We start from the raw sequence: 18,295 nt of genomic DNA, 5'->3' as shown, positions 1-18,295 counted from the left end.
ACTGAGTGGGGGCTCAACATGGAAATAAAGCTTAGTTACAGAAAAAAAATTCTATTTGTTACACATTTGAGTTTGTAGACCAAAGTTTATTCCTGCTACAGTATTATCCGTGAGTATTATATAGAAACCATAAATTTAAGTCCAGTATTATGAGAATTTTCCCTTCACTCAAAGATCATGAGGTTTTATTTGTTAACATTTTTATGTGGTGCCTATAATTGACAAGAATAAAGCTGAGGGAAACCAACCAGCACTGCCCCGCCTGAGATCATCACCTCACTGGGTTATGAGTTCCTCTGGGGTGGGGGGCCATACATTTCCTTTGAATCTCCCACTTGGTCACTAGCATGCACAGTGCTTGCACTCAGTAGGCGCTCAATAAATGGTTATTGAACCAATGAATCATAAAATATATACTGAGAACTTTGGGTGTTGATTCCATTGTTGCTAGTGTAATATTGAAGATATTTGTGTTATAAATATTTTATCATTAGTTGTCAAAAATATATCTGAGCATAAATAAAATTAAGGAACTTCAAAGTGAATGTAACAATTTAAAAAACAATAATTGACATTTTGGACCCATGTTTTTAGCTATTTAGAACCACAGTTCTGCTTTGAGTTTCAAATAACTACCTTCAGTACCATAATGATAGTGATTATATTTTTTATTATTGTCATTTTTCATTCCTTTTACAATCAGATCATAAAAAAGATGCATTTTCATATATGAACTACTGACTTTCTTGTAAAACCCATGTCATGGGTCACCTCTTTCATGAGCTCCTTGAAACTGTCTCTTTCATCTTGGGGTTCTGAGCACCTAGCCCAGTGCCTGGCACCCAGTGTAAGAACAGTAAGTGTGTGCTGAAGGAACGTGACTCAACCTTTCCTGATCCTCAGGCACTTCCTAACTGAGCCCTACTGTCACCAAACCTCTAGAGCACATTATTTTGTTTAGGATCTGGTTAGGTGGGTGTTTCTGCCACATATCTGACTAAATCAGTGGTTCTCAAAATTAAGTTAACATTAGAGTCACCTGGAGAGCTTGTAAAAAAGTGTGCTGGGCCCCACCCCCAAAGTTTCTGATTTGGGAAGTTTGGAGTGGGGGCGTGAGAATGTGATTGCTAACAAGTTCTGAGGTGATGCTGATACAACGGATTATCGGTCATTCTTTATAAACCACTGCACTAAATTCAGCTGCTTGAGGTCAGGGGCTGTGTCTTCATCGTTTCATATCCCCAGCAGATTCTGCCACAGTACTTGGCACATAGGAGCTGTTCAAGAAATATTGATTTGAGTAACAGTTCAAAAAGTTTATTTTACTGCATCTAGATTACAAGTATATGAATATATGTGTATATATCATTAAATGAGCTAATACATGTAACAGCTCTTAAAACATGGCATGTAGTAAGCTATGTTTGCTTAAAAAAATCATAAATGTACCCTTTCTTTGCTTAACCTCATGTAAAACAATACCTAAACGTGCTACATGTGTACCTTTAAAAAGAGAGCTTATGAATTAGAGTAACAGAATCTTAGCATTAAAAGATAACTAGTGGTCTTTATCTTTAAAAGATAACCTCTTTAAAGATAACCTAGTTTATTAATACTGAGCATCAGGAATTTAAAAAATTGGTTGAGTGCTTCCTACATGCAGATAGACACAGCCAGAACATGATAGACACACTTGTTGCCCTCAGGAGCTTACAGCCAGTGAGGAAGTGAAGAACCCAGGGTAAGTGTGAGCATGTGTGAGTGTGAGGACATTAAGTTTTGAGAGTAGATGGCAACTATTAAAGCATTCAGCTGTATCTATTCAACTCTTAATCTTCGTTAATCTATTAGAACACATCTTTTTCACATTCTGTAAAATACTCAACATGTTTAATATGGGTCCAAGGGATATTTAATAAATATTAAGTGAAGTTAATTAATAATTCCTTTGAAAAACATGACTTGGATATTTCTTCTTAAAGATAATCAATTGAAACAACATGAGGAATTTAGAATTAGCCTGATGCAGATATTTGCACATTTATGGAATAATTATTTATACACAGGTGACTGTCATATGTGAAATAGACTTCTCAGAAAGTTCAGGGAAGAACAAGTGTTTCTAGATGGAATAATGTGCACATGTGGAGCTTGCCATTTTTAAGAATCCTATGGTAAATCCTTTCATAAAGGAAATAATTATTTCTGAATTATCTTTTTCCTTCTTTTTTTGTTAATACACATTTTCACTTCTAGATTGTTTAAAGCAGAACACAAATGTTCCATATACTATTCAATCAATAGAAATTAATTTTATAGATAAAAAAATTCACTGTGTTGAATTCTGGGTTCTTATCCTTGTCTGTTCTTACTACCATGGAATTTGGGACAAGTCATTCGCTTCTCTTTGCCTCAATCAACTCATCTGTAAAATGGAGAAATTAATAGTGCCCACTTCATAAGGATATGGTAAGGCTTAAATGAGATCATCGCTGTGGGGCCCTTAGCCCAGTGTCTGGCAGTCAGTAGATGTCACTCTGCAACTAATTTTGGGCAGCTCTCTGACTGAGTTGGTATGGTAGAGCACTAAAATGGAAAAGGACAAATGTGGATTCTCGGCCCAGCCGGGCCAGTGATTAGCTGACGACCAGTCACACATCCTTCATGGGCCTGGGCAAAATGAAGAGACTGGGCTGGGCTTGTTCTGGTGCCTTCCTGCTCCTTGGCTCCACTGGCTGTCGGCCTCCTTAGACTTGCGAGTCCATTCATTACCGCTTGCCCTTGAAGCACAGTCTCTGCTCACAGCTCTACACTGCTGGGAAACGCGTCCCTTACCTGGAGGCTGAGGCAGTGCCACTGGTTCCACTGGGTCAGAGCTGAAGTGCTGTCTGGGGATGGGACATATGTGTAGACATGAAGTCACATGAGAGAAGCCGGTAGAGGACAGGCCACAGAAGATAAATTCTTGATGGTTCTTTGTTTCCATCCTTTAGCTTTTTTGGGGGAGTGCTTTTCTCTCTTTGAAACAATACCACAGAGTAGAATCTACTATCTGTCTGCTGGCCCTAGATAACATCTTTGTTTTTCAGTCTACAAGGGCTGGAAGAAAGCTGAGGCCACAGGTCACTCACTGGCGGTTCTAAAGTCCGGGAAAATCACTAAGAAAATTTGGCTTTTTATATGCTAATAATGGAGCGTTGACAACTTTACAGGAGCTTTCTAATTTTTTCATCATGAAATTGGATTTTGACTATATACTGAAGAGAGGTTCATGGACTCCTGGTAACTGAGGATTCTTCATTGTGGCTTGACCCAAAGGAATAGCTATTGATTGACTTTCCTAAAAGGAGTGGGTAAAATAGTCCCAGGACGCCCGTCTTAAATAAGTATATCATGCAAGTATATTGCTCCCCCCAGGGAATTCCTTTCAGTCCCTGGGGCCCTGGACTAGCGTGGGCCTGGGGGCGGGCAGCTCATGCCCAGCAATACATTTCGTTCCACAGGGAACACCACCAGCAAGTCAACTGCTCAAGGCCGACTTGGTCAGGTGACAGCGTGGTCAAGCTAGTCCCAGGCTGGCAGGCTGGATTGATTGATTCATTCATTCGGCAGGTATTTCCCGGGAGCCTGCACTCTGCCCGGCCTGTTTTGGGGTTAGAGCGGCGAGCGAATCAGGCAAGGCCCGGGTTTTCACGAAGCCCTGCGTGCCGGTGGGCGCGGAGAAGGCACGGTAACGACAGCGGCCACCGCTGACACGGCCGGGCACCCACCCGGGCCAGGCAGTGTCGGGAGCGCTTCACGGGAATTAACTCAGTTCACGCTCCGACCGCCGCCCCCGGCAGGCGCTGTTGTGATCCCTGGAGACCGGAGGAAGCGGAGGCCAAGAGGGGTGGCCCGCCGGGCCGGGCACGGAGCGGGTTCCCGACGCGCGGGAGGTCCGGGCGGCGGCCAGGCCGCGCTCCCGCCCTCCGCCGGCGCCGGGCGGCGCCCCACGTGACGGGAAGCGGCGGCGGGCCGGGCCAGCCCAGCGGCGGCGGGCCGGGAGCGGGCGGCGGGCGGCGCGGGCCCAGGCCGCGGGGCCGGCGCGGGGCGGCGGAGGCGGGCGGGCGCCGCGCCGGTGAGTGCGGAGGGCGGCGGGCGCGGGGCGCGGGAGGCGTGGGCTGGAGCGGGCGCCTGCGGCCGGGGTGGCGGGGAGGGAGGGCGTGAGCGGGCAGGTGGGTGCGCGCCGGCAGGACTGCAGGGGTGGGGGGCAGGTGCCTGGACAGCCGGGGGCCGGTGTGCAGGAGTGGGGGGCCGGGTGCTTGTTGGGGTGAGCAGAGGTGCACGTGTGTGTGGGCTGGGGGCAGGTGTGCCCCCGCGTGGGGTCAGCAGATGTGGGTGTTGGGTCGTGTGAGGAGAGAGAGGGTGTGGAGTGTGTGTGTGTGTTTAGGGCGGGGGAAGATCTGAGTAGTCCTTGGTTTGGGGGAGGCTTTTGGTTTTCTGGAGGGAGGGGTCCAGAAGGACCTCAACCTGGGCCCCTTGCCTCCTCTCCGTGTATGGAATGGTTTTGTCGCTGAAATTGATGTTTCCTGGAGCTCTTGGGATTTGAGAGCTCAGATTCCGGGTCACGTTCGGGCCTGAATTGTTGCTCTAAATTGGGAGACTGGGCAGGGGTGTGTTGGGGAGGAGGGAAGTCGCCTCGCCCCTTTCTCAGCCGAGATCAAGGGCTGGCTGCTGCCACCCCGTGGGATTTTTCCTTTCCATTGCCGTCTGGAGGTGCAGGTGAAGTTGGGTTTCCCGCTTGCCTCCTATGTGTTATATGGGGATGACTTAAAGACAGAAGCTGTGGTCTCCAGTTGTCTGCACCTGTCATTGCTTCTGACCCAGCGCTGTTAGATGACTCTCACAAAGTCCCCTAGGCTGCTCTGGGGGCCCTACCTGGCTGCTGGAAATGGGGGTTCACGCAGTGCTTCTTAATGCCAGTGGACTGTATTGGGTGCTGGGGTCAAAACCTGTCCCAGAGGGTTTAATCTCTGATGAAGTGCTTGTGGGCAGGCCCCTGGCCATCCGGAGGGAAGGCAGCTGCAGGAGGTTGGAGTGACAGGTTAAGGCACTGAGGCAAGTGTGGGAGGAGGGTCCGGCTGCAGTGTGAGCTGGCTTACCTGAAGTCAGAAAGCATGGCTGGAGGAGCGTGCCGCTGCCCACTGCTTCCTCCTTGTGGGCCCTCTTCTCTGTTGGTCAGCCGGCAGCTGGCGGGCAACTGAGGGCTCCCAGCACTCTGGGCAGATAGAAAGGAACATCTGGTCAGCTGCTTCCTTTTCTTTTTCCTTCCGTTTCTCCCAGACAAGCAGCCTCAGCAGTCACTGAAGTGGCCTCTTTGGTGTTTGATGCTACACAGAGCACTGACCGGAATCCCCTGGAACTTTCTGCTACTGGCCCTTCGTAGGCCCCAGTTCATCTACGAAATGGGGCAGTGCTGCTCCATGGTGGTGATGGGCATGGAGCTGTGGGTTCAAACCCTGGCCCTGCCACTTCCTAACTGTGAGCTTTGGGCAATTTACCCCACATTCTGAGTCTCAACTTCCTCAATCAAAGTACAGGTATTATTAGAAAAGATGCATGCATCCTAATAAGGAAATTAGCGTTTGGCACAGGGCCTGGCACTTAGTAGGTGCTCAATAAATTATTAATAAATATAAACAAGGATGTTGGGCTCTGTCTCTCAGCTCTGAAAATCAGTGGTTTTATGCTCTGAGTATTTGTTACCCGAGTGAATGCTTTGCTCTGGAGTTAGATCCTTTTGGGTTCTGAATTCTAATTTGCTGTACACATGACGGTATACATTTTACAGAGGTGTGGGGTGAGAGGTATGGTGATACCCATCGCCTTCGGGTACTCTGCCTTTTCTCCTCTGCTCACAACCATGAGCAGCAGTTCTCTGGTCCCAGAGTTGGGGGGAGCTTTTCCACCACTGCAGGCTCCCAGGATGCTTCCCGCTCTGCCTAACCCTCCAGCAGACAGGGATTTTTAGGGCCCATTCTTCCATCCGGGAGCTCCAGTTGACAAGTCTTAAAAGTACAGAGCTCACTGTTTAAAAAAATGCTAAATTTTCTAGAGGCCTGATTTGCAGTTAGCATTTCTGTTAAGAAAAAAAAAAGTAGTTCTTACGGCTTATTCCTTCATGCTAATATTAAAAATTTAAGAAAGATTCTTTAAGAAAACTTGAGGAAATTTTGCTTTATGGGTTAAGCATCTTCATCTTGGTCTGACTTTAGTCTTCCTCAGAAATACATTAATTATTTGTGGCGGCCAGGTGTTTAGATACTGCCAAATAACTTGGCCCGTATTTTACAACTCATCTCCTCTGTGGCAAACCTGACCGCTTTTTCCTTTATTAAAAAATACATAACTACTAAGTGAAGGTAGAAGTAACAAATTAGTTTGAGGCTACCCCAAATGAGCTTGAGTGCTTCATGCAGAAGAGCAGGAACAATCATTGAGCGTGTTGTGAAACCTTCCAGATGGTTTGAGATCAAGGTCTTTTCTTGATAGTCAAGTGGCTGCTGTTGAGTAAATTAAAGATTCAAGAAAAGTAATGTTTGTAAAAGGGACAGTTGCTTAGCATCCAGTAGGCGCTCAATAATGTTTTGTGGCTGTTGGAAGGTCCCGTATTGAGGAAGATGTTATGAAGCAAATACCCTGGAGACTCACAGTCCCCCTCTGCTCCTCTTCTACCTCCCCCTCCCTTCCCAGATACCTTCTTCTGTTATAACTGCTGATGTTTCTAGTCTAGGATGTATATGATGTATACATATATATGTACACACGTACAGTGTGTGCATACACATAGAGACACCACATATATAGGTACATATTTATACACCTAGATATAGATATATATATACACACACCACATATATATGTGTGTGTATATATATCTGTGTGGTGTGTATATATGAATGTACCTATATGTGTGGTGTGTTAATATATGTGGTATGTATATATATGTGGTGTGTATATACTGTATATGGTGTATATATACACATATGTATGTATATTTACATATATATGTATTTAAATGTAACTATGAATAGTTACATGTAGGTATGTACTAGGATAACATCAAGATGACAAGCTAGATGTTAGACTTTAGCTGTCTTCTTTTTTTTTCTTCTTTTTTTAGATACTCTTTCAGGTCATTGAAACAGGTTTATTGTGCTATAACTGGTCTTAACGCTGTTTCTGTCACATGAGCACAAAAGATAACATGAAATGGTTGTCAAGTAGTGTCCTAATTTTCAAAAGGCGGAAAAGTTGTCTTTGGTACAAGTCAATAAATTTGTTGTTGATTGCTGGCAAATTTCAAGATTGAGTCAGTAAGCAGAGGACTATGGGAATTTAGAGAAAATGTGGGGCCAGTGGGGTGCAGTTCCGTGAGAGCCATTTATGTCATGTAAACGTATACCCTGTTTTGATAAGATTACTAGGTTAGTGGAGAAATGTGTAAACGTGTCATTCCATATCTGAAATTCAGCAAGGGAGTGCTGATGCTGAACCCCACTTGGTGAGAAGTATTTATTTGTGACAAAAGTTGTTTAGGGGCCATAGGGCAGGGGTAAGCCATTTTGGCAGCAGAGAAACCTAAGGAGGTAGGATGAGGGAGGATGATAGGATTCCTCTTCTAGACTCAGGATGAGAAAGTGAGGGCCCTGCTGATAACAAGGGTCCCTTAGGAGGAGCGAAAGCATGATGGTCTTCTGTAGGCCCCACCAAAGTGGCCTAATGTTTGGAGTTGTAGCTTTCTTCAGGAGGACTGTATTCTAAGAGAGGCTCTGAAATCACTTCCCCTTCGGTCAATAGAGTGGAAGGAATATGGCCTTGGAGTCAGAAACAGAAACTGGGGTTGAAGTCTGTTTCATCGCCTTGTGGCTGTGTAACCTTGAGCTAGCCGCCGAAGATCTCTGTATGCCTGTAATAATACCCACCTCTCAGAGGAATCGTGAAAGTGAAAGGGAATCATTTATGTCAAGTGCGCAGTATCCTACCAAACCCAGTGCTCAGGTGCTCTAAAGAGGTGGCCATCAGGCATAGGCCAGGGCCACAGTCAGTTGGTTCCCATCCTTCATTCAGACTTGGAGCAGCCTTTATCCCTGGGTGGGCAGTGTTGTTCAGTGGTTAAGGGTGTGTGCTCTTGAGTCGGCTGCCTGGGTTGGAATCCCAGCTCTCTGTGGTCATTTAACCTTTCTAAACCTCCTGCAGAATGGAATTATGACAGTACTCACCTTATAGGCTCACTGTGAGCATGAAGAGAGCAGTTACTACAGTCTGACACATAATGAGCATTCTAGAAGTTGTAGCTGCCCTACAATAGTGTTGTTACCACCCTGTCCTCCAGAGGAGCTAGAGAATAGTCCTGGGGAAGCATGTAGTCCAGTCCAAATTCCTATTTTACAAGGAGGTGACAGGCCCAGAGGCTTTAAGTGACTTGCCCAAGATCACAAGCAAGTGGCCAACCACTAGAGCTCAGGATCCCCAGGTTAATCTTGAGAATGTCTGCTTTGTGCTGTGCCCACTTTACCACTGCTCCCCAGGTGGCCCAGGTTAGCTCTGGGGCTTTGATCCTCACGAGGGTGTTTAGAAGGCTTGTGCCTCTGCCCTTGCCCAGCTCTGCTTCCCCACAGCCCTGCTGCTCGCCATCAGAGCCTCTCTCCCGCCAGGTCTTCTGAAGCTCATGGTGTATCAGATTTTGGACCCAGCAGGAGTCAGCTCACGTTTACTCCAATCCAGTCTGAACTCAACTATGGGAGAAATATTTCAAATGAGCAAAAGTCTCAGATTCTCCTCTTTGAAATGCATTCTCAGGAGAAAACACTTAATTTGTAGGTATTATTCCTATCTGTAATTTTAAGCTGAGATACTAAACTTGGGAAGAGTCACCTTCAAAAGTAACTCAGTAAGTAAAAGATGGTAACATTGCCCCAGGACCCTGAGGCACTGAGGGAGCTTTCCGCTCCCTTTCTGCTGCTCACTGCCTGTTCTGTTTGGTCCTTTTCGGTTACTGACACTCAGATGGTTCTGAACATCTCCTTTCCTGCTAGAAAAGGAGACTCTCAGCTCTCTTTGCTCTTTTTTGATTACTCTAAGGAAAGATGATAAACCAACAAACTGTGATTACATTTACCTTTTTATTTTCACTTCCTGTTTTGAGGTAACTGGGCTCACTGAAGAGCTGAAAAGTAACACAGGGCTCACATTTACTGTTTACCCAGCTTCCCCTGTTGTTGACGTCTTGAATGACCATAGTACAGTGATCAGAACTAATAAATTAACATCAGTACTATTAGCCAAACGACAGACTTTATTTGATTTCATCAGTTTGTCCGCTAATGTCTTTTTTCTGTTCCATGATTCTGTTTCTGATCCAGTTTCCCCCCATTGCATTTCATTGTCAGGTCTCCTTGGTCTCTAATCTGTGACACTTCCTCTGTCTTTCCTCATTTTTCACGACCTGAACACCATTGAAGGGAGTCAGGACTTTGTCGACTGTCCCTCAGTTTGGGTTTGTCTGGCATTTTCTCGTGATTAGGTTGTGGTGATAGATTTTGTCAAGAATACCACAGTGGCGACATGCCTCAATTACATTTTGATGTAATGTTGGGATGCACCCCATGCCTCCCCCCTCTCCCCACCAAGCATCAGGAACAACTCTGATGAAACTCCGCTGGGTTCTAGTGGCTCTGCTGTCATCAGGAAATTTGCTGGTGCCCAGGAAGCGATTCTCCCTCCCCTGCCCCTGGTGAGCCAGGACATAAATGTCCTCTTGTTCCTGCCATGTTTCTGTTTTGTTTCCATGTGCCCAGTCCCCCAATTACCCTGTTATATTTCCTTGAGGATTTAGGAGAGATTTTTTTCCGAGAAGCCAACTGCAGTTTAACAAACAAAAATTTCAGGGCCGGCTGGGTTAAGTGCATGCGCTCCACTTTGGCGGCCCAAGGGGTCACAGGTTCGGATCCCGGGTGCAGACCGACACACCACTTGTCAAGCCATGCTGTGGCGGCATCCCATATAAAGTAGAGGAAGATGGGCACAGATGTTAGCCCAGGGCCATTCTTCCTCGGCAAAAAGAAGAGGATTGGCATCGGATGTTAGCTCAGGGGTGATCTTCCTCACAAAAAATAAATAAATAAAAAAATTAAAAACAAAAATTTTAAGCCTTCTTATCACACACACACAAAGTTATATTTGTGACCACTGAGCCTTTAAGTCACATCACATCTTATCTGACTTTAGAGTGGTCACTAAGATCATATTTTTCTTAATCTTGAGATGATGCTGATTGTAGTTATAATTAGTCAATTTATATCCTAAGAAGAAAGCTAATCAGCCCATAAAGCTACCAAAATTCATCTTTTAGGTGCGAACTGAAGTTTTGAGACATTGATGTGGTTTATTGAATGTTTTATTTCTGTAGACTACAAAGGCAATTGTCAGAGCACCTGTGGAGTCCCTCATAGGAATTAGAGGTATTCAGCGGTTGGATTTTAGTAGAGGACTTCAGTTAACATTGTATTGTGCTAGTTTAGCACAGAGAGAGCATCTGAAGGTAGCTTGGGATGGAAACACTTTTGCTAGCAAGGTTTGCCTCCTCTTGCCCAATAAAGAATTTTGAGCCTGCGATTTGGCTGATCATTCAGTCATGAACATAACATAAGAAATAGAGATTTCCAGGCCAAAGGAAAAAATATGTGTCCAGTCATACCTACCTGTCCTCCTTGATAGCCACAACTAGGTGGCCGGGAGAGGAAGGATAAGCATGGGGTTGGGCCTGTGTGAGACAGGAGAATGCGAGGGTCAGAGTTTGTGCTCAGTGCCACAGGGATGCAAATACAGAGGCTGGACATTGGGCAGCAGGCCCCTTGGTAACTGCCCACACTGTTTCTGCTTTATTTAGCAAGCTGACCCAAGCCAGGCCGATGCCAGCACACGCCCTCCATCCAACTGAGTCCACACCTGACTTTTCCAGGCTGTCCCAATCCAGGTATTAGGTCAGCCTCCTTGCGGGTTCCGTGGGAAAATCGGCCCCCGCACTTGCTTCTAAGTTTTCCTCCCTTGCACATTCTCAGGACCAGCCTGAAACGACACAGGGAGTAAGGACGTGTTCTGTTGTGTTCAGAGCACTCCGTTCTGGCCGCTCCTCTTCACCACGGTGAAATCGTCTCTCAGCTCTGTCCTCTGGGCTTTAGCTGCCTCTCCTGATCATGTGGGACCAGCATAGTAAATGGAGCTGAAAACAGCTGATGAAGCCTGGGAGGTTCTGTGCCCTTCCCAGCCCTTCCCACGAGTGTCAGAATATGGCAACTTTTGTTAATTCCCGTGTAGGTTTGGTTTTTAGAACTGACATATTCAGTTTTCTCAGAGATTTTCCCCTGTAATGGATATTGGTATCTGTCTATGGCTTCGGGGTCTTATATGTTTACCCAGGTTAATTGAGAAACTTCTTAAGGAACATTTTTTTTCCTATAAAAGGAAAGTCTTTTATTAAAATGGCAAAATATAAACTTTTAAAAAGTCATTGTATTGATAGAAACACTGCAAATCACAGGAAGATTCAAAGAAAGCAAGCACACTTACCCCGAAAGCCTGGATGCCTGTGATCAGCCGGTCCGCGATGGGTTATGGGTAGGTCTGTGCAGTCCTCCCCATGCCCACTTCTGACGCTAGCCTTGACATCCCCCCCCAAACTTTCCATATGCACAAGCAACGCCACAGGCAGATGAGAATGAGGCAGTGTTTTTTACTTTAGAGATTATTCTGTTGTTACATTCAATCAAACCATTGTAGTTAACGATGACTGTTTTCTAACTTATAGTTTTAGTCCTTTGAAAAGGTGCCCAGGGAATAGCTTTTGCTCAGGATCCCTTTGGACAGCTGGTTGGTTTGTAGAGTACCTTGGACGCTTGCAGACTTAGATGACTGGCTCTTTCCAACTCAAGCGGCTAGCTAATTCAAGAATTCAGAACTGAATGTAGTTAATAAAACAAGGGACTAATGTGAAATAGTATGAACAGGTTAATAGCTGTAACTTCTCTTTATAAATAAGAGGAAGGTTGGCTGAGGTTAGATTTCCCAGGGCTTCACATTTACACTGGGTTTGGATATCTTTTAGGCAGCGGCATACTTTCCAAAGCCTTTGAAGGAGGGTAACAACATGATGTTTGAGGTTTGAGGTGCACCTTCCTTCCCATCTTTGTGTATTGACTTGAATCTCTCCTGGCTTTGGTCCCAACATTAGAGTGACCATTTGATCTCTGTTTACTTATAATGGACTATCAGAAACTAAAAAACATTAATGTAAAATGAGACAATAGCAAATATAACTTTAAGTAGAGTGTCATTTTTTAAAATGTAGATAAAGAATAATCTTTAGTTTGTTCATAGTAAAGGGCCTCCTGTTACAGGGCTGTAATACCCATGGATGAGTTTTTGAGTTTCTGCCCTCTGAAGTGGTGAATCTCTGGTGCACATATAGCTGCGTAGGGCTCTAAAGAGTTTGTTTAATTTTAAAGTGTTGATGTAATTCTCAAATGGGAAGTTTTGGGGAACACATAGGACACCATGCCCATCTTAATTAAGGTTGCTCTCATATTGTGTGCACATTCTGTGACAGGAGATAACAGAGTGTCATTCTTTGGTTCAAAAATAGTAATTACTGGTAAGGATCCCATCTTAATAAATGCCACTTTGTCATAGCATTCTTTTAGCAGAATATAGTTATTTCTGTCTTAGATCACGAGTCTATATATATATATTTTTTGCTTTAATCTTATAACACTGGCTCTACAGGCCTCTTTCTACGTCTAGATAATCTGTCTACTATTGCTATTATTCCCAGTTTGTTCTTTCTGCTGTGACTTTTTTTATGCGGCCTGGCCTTGGTGAGATTGAGTACAGAGAAAATGGAAAGGGCAGCAAGGCGGTGAGTCCCAGCAGTCCTGCACTGGCTGAAAAGTAAGAGTGGAGATCCTTGTACAGCCGTGGAAGCTGCAGCCAGGTGGCGGTGCAGGGAGTAAGAGCCTGGTGCAGACTCCGACCCCGAGCAGGACATTTTCCCTCCTGAGTGTTCTATCCCATGCCAGTGTCTTCCTCCATCTTCTGATAATCTAGGGGATTTGTGGAAATAATTGATAGGATGCCCGATGTTGGGCTTTGTAAATATGGTTAAAATGTAAACTAAGCATTGGCTTAAATGCACTAAGAAATTACAGGTAAATCACTTACGTAAATGATAAATGTTTCCGTTAAATGAAATTTTAAACAAGGAACATACATTTTGTGAATCCTACCAAGTTGATTACACTGAGTTTCTGTATCTATTTCCAGGGTAGGCTGGTTTGAGGAAATTAGTAGAATTTTATTTTTACATATGTATAATTTTAAATAATATTTAATACATTTACAAGAATATTTATAAGTTTGTATAAGCTATAGAGAATAATAATAAAAGCAACTTCAGCTTAAGAAAAAAACATTCCTAATACCTTAGAAGTCTAGTGTCTACCCCTCATCGTGTCCTGGCTTCCCTGCATTTGTGTGCATCACTCTCGTACTTTCCTTTATGATCTGTGTATGGCTGAAACCCTAAATACTATGTTAGTTGGATTTTCATGTTTTCGAGTCTTACAAAGCCTTATATATTATTCAGTCTAGAGTGTTCTGCAACTTTCCTCCTCAGCATTGAGATTTATCCTTGTAGGTAACTGTGTTTATTGTCTCATCTTGATAGTAGTCCATCCTGTCGAGGAAACTTGAGTTGTTTCCAGTTTTCCCTTATCTCAAACAAGATTGCTGCCAACTTTGTTGCTTATGCCCTGGCGAACATAAATTCTGTAGGGCATATGCTCAGAAGTGGAATCTCTGGGTTACTCAGGAATGTCAAGGGTTTCCTAGAGAATGCCAGAATGGTCTTGCCAGTTGAGAAGCTTCCACCAGCAGTGTGGAGAGTTTTCATTGCTCTATGTTCTTGCAAACACCTCATGTCATCAGACCTCAAATATTTTTTCAATTTAATGGGTATGAAATGAAGTTTCATTGTAGGATGGTTTGCAATTCCAGATGATTAATCAGGTTGAGCATTCTCTCATGTCTGTTGGCCATTCATATTTCCTCTTCTGTGAGAAGCCTGTTCCTGTATTCTGCCCATTCTTTGATTAGATTATTGTTGTTTTCTTTCTATAGGAGTTCCCTGTATCATCGAGATATCTTTTTTTGTCAGTTAGGTGATGTCATTGTCTTCTCCTCCCATCCCCATATTTTCTGCTTTCACTTTTCACTTGCTTTAAGGTATCTTTTGAAGAACGAGGTTTTACATTTTAATGTGGATGAATTTATCTTTTTCCCTAGGGTTTGTACTTTTTTATATCTTATTTTAGAAATTCTTTCTTACCCTAAGGGCAAAAAGATATTTTTCCATATTTTCTTCTCAACATTTGAAAGTTATGCCTTCCGTACTCAAGAATCTTAATTCATCTGGAATAACTTTGATGCATGGTACAAGGTAGGAATCTAGTTTCTTTTTTATCTTCTATATGGATATCCATTGTCCCAGCACTGTTTATTAAACATATATATGCTCTGTGTACACCTCATGATATATAGTGCCACTCTTGTCATATTTCAGTGTTCTGTATGTGCACGGTCTGTTTCTGGACACCCAGTTATGATCTCTTGGTCTCACCTCCTACCAGTACCACGTTATCGTGATAACCTTAGCTTTATATTATGCCTTACCTGTTGAGTCAGTCCCTTTAACCTTATTTTTTTCAGAACTCTCTTACTTTTTTTCGCCCTTCTTTGCCATATGAATTTTAGAATCTTCTTGTTGAGTTACACACACAGACACACACATGTATACCTGTTAAAATTTTTATTGGAATTGCATTTTTTCTCTGCTTCAGCTAGGGGAAACTTTTCTTTTCATTAAAGCATGATTTTGGTATAGTAAAATACACAGAACCTCAGTGCACAGTTGAATGAATTTTGACCAATCTATGCACCTGTGTAACCTGTACCTCAGACAAGATACAGACTATTTCTATCACCCTGGAAGTTCCCTTGGGTCCCTTTCCATTTAGTCACCCCTTTCCCTCCAAAGTGAACACTGTTCTGATTTCTCTCACTATCGAGTAGTGTTGCCTACTTTTGAACTTCATATAGCTGGAAACAGACAGGATGTGTATGGCTTCTTTCATTCAGTGTTTTGTTTTTTTTCTGTGTGTGTGTGTGAGGAAGATCAGCCCTGAGCTAACATCCGAGGCCAACCCTCCTCTTTTTGCTGAGGAAGATTGGCCCTGGGCTAACATCCATGCCCATCTTCCTCTACTTTATATGGGACGCTGCCACAACATGGCTTGACAAGCGGTGCATGGGTCCGCGCCAGGGATCCGAGCCTGCAAACCCTGGGCGGCCAAAACGGAGCACGCGCGCTTAACCACTCCGCTACCGGGCCAGCCCCTCATTCGGTGTTTTTGAGATTCACCCATGTTGTTGCCTTCAGCAGCAGTTTATTCCTTTTTATTTCCAAATTGTATTCCACTGTGTGAATACACCACATTTAAATGGGTGCAAATGGGTAAAACTGAGAAGTTCCCTGTTTTTGGCTGTTAACGTATAAGGCTGCTATGCACATTCTTGTACAAGTCTTCGTGTGGATATTGGTATACACTCAAGAGAAATGGAAAACATTAAGAGTGGAATTGTGGGGTAATGGGATAAATACATGTTTAACTTTATAAAAACCACCAGATTTCCAAAGTAATGCTACCATTTTATACTCCTTCCAACAAAGTATGAGATTTCTTTTTTTTTTTTCTTTTGAGGAAGATCAGCCCTGAGCTAACATCCATGCTAATCCTCCTCCTTTTGCTGAGGAAGACTGGCTCTGAGCTAACATCTATTGCCAGTCCTCCTCCTTTTTTTCCCCCAAAGCCCCAGTAGATAGTTGTACGTCATAGTTGCACATCCTTCTAGTTGCTGTATGTGGGACGGGGCCTCAGCATGGCCGGAGAAGCGGTGCATTGGTGCGCGCCCGGGATGCGAACCCCGGGCCGCCAGTAGCGGAGCACGCGCACTTAACCGCTAAGCCACGGGGCCGGCCCCTATAAGTTTTTTTTTTTTTTTAAAGATTTTACTTATTTATTTTTGCCCCCCAAAGCCCCAGTAGATTGTTGCACGTCATAGCTGCACATCCTTCCAGTCGCTGCATGTGGGACGCGGCCTCAGCACAGCCGGAGAAGCGGTGCGTCGGCGTGCGCCCGGGATCCGAACCCGGGCCGCCAGCAGTGGAGCACGCGCACTTAACCGCTAAGCCACGGGGCCGGCCCAATATAAGTTTTTAATTTTTATAAAATCCAGTTTATCAAATTTTTTCTTTTATGGTTAGCACTTTTTTTGTGTGTGTGAGGAAGATCAGCCCTGTGCTAACATCTGCCAATCTCCCTCTTTTTTTTTTTTGCTGAGGAAGACTAGCCCTGGGCTGACATCCGTGCCCATCTTCCTCCAATTTATATGGGATGCTGCCACAGCATGGCTTGCCAAGCAGTGCGTCAGTGCCCTGGTTAGCACTTTTTATATCCTAAGAAGTCTTTTTTTTTTTTTTTTTTAAAGATTTTATTTATTTATTTTTCCCCCCAAAGCCCCAGTAGATAGTTGTGTGTCATAGCTGCACATCCTTCTAGTTGCTGTATGTGGGACGCGGCCTCAGCATGGCCGGAGAAGCAGCGCGTCGGTGCGAGCCCGGGATCCGAACCCGGGTCGCCAGCAGTGGAGCGCGCTCACTTAACCACCAAGCCACGGGGCCGGCCCAATCCTAAGAAGTCTTTATGTACCCCAAGGTCCCCAAAGATATTCTTCTATGTTTTCTTCTGGAAGCTTTATAGTTTTAAAATAATTTGATGTATCTCAAGTTAATTTTTGAATATGGTGTGAGGTAGGGATAATTAAGGTTAATTATTTCCCCCATAAGGTTATCCAGTTGTTCCCAGCACCATTTATTGAAACGATTGTCCTTTCCCCATTGAATTGCATTGGTGCCTTTTTCAGGAGGCACCTGAAATATGTGGGTCTAATTTTAGACTTTCTCTTCTATTCCATTGATCTGTTTGTCTATCTTTGTGTCTTAATTACTGCAGTTTTATAGCAATTTCTGAAATCGGTTAGCGTAGGTCCTTCAACTTTGCTCTTCATTTTCAAGATTGTTTTGACAATTCTAGGTACTTTGATTTCCATTTAAATTTTAAAACCAACTTGTCAATTTCTGCAGAAAGGTCTGCTGGGGTTATAATTAGGTCTTCCTTAACGTCTAATAATAAGATTTTATTTTCTCCATAAAGATCTTATACATCTTTGTTAGATAATTCCTTCATACCTAATTTTTTAATACTATTGTAAATGTCTTTTTTTTTTTTATTTTAAGGAAGATTAGCCCTGAGCTAACATCTGTTGCCAATCCTCCTCTTTTTTGCTGAGGAAGATTGGCCCTGGGCTAACATCCGTACCCATCTTTCTCTACTTTATATGGGACACCGCCACAGCATGGCTTTGATAAGCAGTGCGTGGGTCCTCGCCCAGGATCCAAACCAGCAAACCCTGGGCCGCAGAAGCAGTTAACTGCTACACCACTGGGCTGGCCCCGTAAATGTCTTTTTTTAAGAGTAAAGTTTTTGTTTATTGTTTGTGTATAGAAATGCAGATTACTTTGGTATATTGATTTTTAAAAATTAAAGAATATTTCTAAAATTTTATTAATTCTAATAGATTATTTGTGAGTTTCCATGCAAATAGTAAAGCTATAATTATTCACAGATGACATTATGTCTTTGTTTTCAATTCTTTATTACTATTCTTCTTTTTCAACTGGCACAGACTTCCAGTACAATATTGAATTGATGGTGTATTAGTTTGCTATGGCTACCATAACAAAGTACCATAAACCGGGTGGCTTAAGCAACATATATTTAGTGTCTCACAGTTTTGGAGTGTAGAAGTCTAAGATCAGGCTGTCGACAGTGTTGGTTCCTTTTGAGCGTTCTCAGGGAGAATCTGTTCCAGGCCTCCCCAGCTTCTGGTAGCCTCCAGTGTTCATTGGCTTATAGCTGGCCGTCTTCTCCCTGTATCTTCACATGTCTTTCCTCTTTGTGTATCCATGTCTAAATTTCCCCTTTTTATAAGGACACCAGTCATATTGGATTAGAACCCACCCTAATGACCTCATTTTAACTTGATCATCTGCAGGGACCCTATTTCCACATGAGGTCATATT

General features: G+C 43.8%; 1 protein-coding gene across 1 annotated transcript in view; it reads left to right on the top strand.

Moving 5' to 3' along the window:
- The first annotated feature begins 4,074 nt into the window (after positions 1-4,074).
- The window catches only part of TGFBRAP1 (transforming growth factor beta receptor associated protein 1), a 65,305-nt gene continuing 51,084 nt past the window's right edge, over positions 4,075-18,295 (top strand). The window contains exon 1 of the mRNA XM_087426309.1: positions 4,075-4,117. The gene's annotated coding sequence lies outside the window, so the exon portion shown is untranslated. The remainder of the gene's footprint in view (positions 4,118-18,295) is intronic.

Source organism: Ceratotherium simum, chromosome 40 (genome assembly GCF_057802395.1).
Source record: "Ceratotherium simum simum isolate JZ-2026a chromosome 40, ASM5780239v1, whole genome shotgun sequence".
Classification (NCBI taxonomy): domain Eukaryota; kingdom Metazoa; phylum Chordata; class Mammalia; order Perissodactyla; family Rhinocerotidae; genus Ceratotherium; species Ceratotherium simum.
This window is presented reverse-complemented; position numbering and strand designations above follow the sequence as displayed.